Source organism: Tachysurus fulvidraco, chromosome 21 (assembly GCF_022655615.1).
Source record: "Tachysurus fulvidraco isolate hzauxx_2018 chromosome 21, HZAU_PFXX_2.0, whole genome shotgun sequence".
Taxonomy (NCBI): domain Eukaryota; kingdom Metazoa; phylum Chordata; class Actinopteri; order Siluriformes; family Bagridae; genus Tachysurus; species Tachysurus fulvidraco.
The window spans coordinates 22,821,863-22,824,318 of NC_062538.1; the positions used below are offsets into that span (position 1 = coordinate 22,821,863).

The 2,456-nt window shown below is 42.4% G+C and overlaps 1 long non-coding RNA gene across 1 annotated transcript in view; it reads right to left on the reverse strand.

The window, feature by feature from the left end:
* Positions 1-2,000: 2,000 nt before the first annotated feature.
* Positions 2,001-2,456, reverse strand: part of LOC125139805 — a 9,278-nt gene continuing 8,822 nt past the window's right edge. Inside the window, exon 3 of the long non-coding RNA XR_007138918.1 lies at positions 2,001-2,386. This is a non-coding gene — a long non-coding RNA (uncharacterized LOC125139805). The remainder of the gene's footprint in view (positions 2,387-2,456) is intronic.

Below are 2,456 nucleotides of genomic sequence, written 5' to 3' on the forward strand. Positions count from 1 at the left end.
CACATGTGAGAGACACAGAAGAAAAACACAGGTGAGAGACACAGGTGAGGGACACAGGTGAGGGACACAGGTGAGAGACACAGGTGAGGGACACAGGTGAGGGACACAGGTGAGGGACACAGGTGGTATGGATAACCAAACTATGTACAGAATCGTTCTGTGTCCTTACAGGTTGACACATTACACACTTCATTATACGTTATACACTAAACCTTTTAATATTTCTTAATCTTTAAACACACACACACACACACACACACACACACACACACACACACACACACACACACACACACACACACACACACACACACACACACACACACACACACACACACACACACACACACAGACAAACCTCCAGCACTCCTTCTTTGTAAAGTGAATATTTCAGGCTGAAAGAGAACATTTACATTTGGGGAATTGTGACCTTTTTCCTTTGTACATATATATTGTAACGCATCTTTCAGCACACACACACACACACACACACACACACACACACACACACACACACACACACACACACACACACACACACGCCTCTAGGATGACAGACAGTCTATTCCTCTCAGTTTGAAGAGGAAAGTGATAAAGCAGGTCGAACCTGACGAGCAGAGAGTTAGTCACATGAAGCTGTCTGTCCTGCATCAGCCTGACATTTGTGACAATCCTCCTTCCTGTCAGCTTTACACAGCCAGGCTGTTACACACACCAATATATATCAGGCTCCACCAGAAAAATAAGGAAGCTGAACAAGTTTAAATGAAACTTTTTTTACATTTACATTTTTTAAAATAAACTTAAAGTTTGTTGGACATCATGTATTGGCTGAGGCTAAAGATTTAGCTAGCTAGCATGTAGCTAATAAGGGTTCAGAGCAGAACGTGAGCAAATGGAACTGAGACAGAATCATACAGAGAAGACATATATATAACATTCTCAGATTGTTATGTGCAACCTGCTTCTGATGAGCATTATTGGAATATCGAAGATAATCTAAACATGATTACTGAAATGAATATTCACTGTTTTGACTTTGGGTGAAAACAAATACATGACGTGCCAATCAGCACAGAGCAGATGTTATGAAGGTGCAGGTTTGACATGTCGTTACACACCGCAGACCTCCAACAGCGTCCCAGCTTCATCCCTTATAATCCCTCTGTTCAGACCTTCAGTAAATTATGAGCTGATTCTTTAGAGTGAGTGTGAGTCAGCACACACACACACACACACACACACACACACACACACACACACGGACACACACGCACACGCACACACACAGAGCTCTATCTTGACTGTGAGCTGTTATGACATTTTTGGATTATCAAATCTCAAAACTTTTCTCCAGTCACTTGCCCGTTTGGCAGTTTTTATTTTTTATTCATGAGCTGCTCGATGTTTCTTCCACTGATTGTCTCTAAGTCCTGATTCAAAGGCAGTTGTTTAGTTTACGCTAGTGTATGGGAGATGTTCTGTGTAAGAGATGTTTCACACTGCAACAGGAAACACAATTCTTTTATTATTGTTTATCTCTGAAGGCGTCTCATTGCTGTGTAAATGAAGGCTGTGTGTGTGTGTGTGTGTGTGAGAGAGAGAGAGAGAGAGAGAGAGAGAGAGAGAGAGAGAGAGAGAGAGAGAGAGAGAGAACCAGAAAACACCTCCACACTACTATGTGAAGAGGCACTATGGGGAGAGTAGTGTTCCGCACACGCACACACACACGCACACACACACACACACACACACACACACACACACACACACACACACACACACACACACACACACACACACACAGCCTTCATTTACACAGCAATGAGACGCCTTCAGAGATAAACACAGTATTTCTCAGTGTGTGTGTGAGTTTTTATTGGACAGAACAATTACAGTGAGAGTGTGAAGTTTATACACTCAGGGATTAACTTAAAACTGTGTGTGTGTGTGTGTGTGTGTGTGTGTGTGTGTGTGTGTGTGTGTGTGTGTGTGTGTGTGTGTGTGTGTAGCTGTCACATTCAGTTTGATTGATGGATAATGAAGGACCACAGGAACCCGATGTGATTGACCCAGATGTTGTATCAGAATTGCGTTTGTTATTCAGACGTTTTCTCTCTGGGATTTCAAATAAATATACATGAGAGGTTCAGGTGGATCTGTGCAGCCAATTTACACACAGAGGTGAAGAAAAATCCCTAACAAGTCTGAGTGTTTAATGAGCCACTACGTTTGTCACCTCCACCTCCTGCACAAATCCCTCCGTATTTTATCCCCATGGGTTTGTGAGTCCGCAGCAATGAGAAATATTCCATCTTCATCCTTTACATTCTCCACTCAGGATCCATGCTGCTGTCCTCAGCTCACCCCCTAATACAGCTTCCTGCTGTACACATACAGGATACAGGACTTTTATTGCAGGTATTATTGTTAATTCATCATCATTAATAATATTT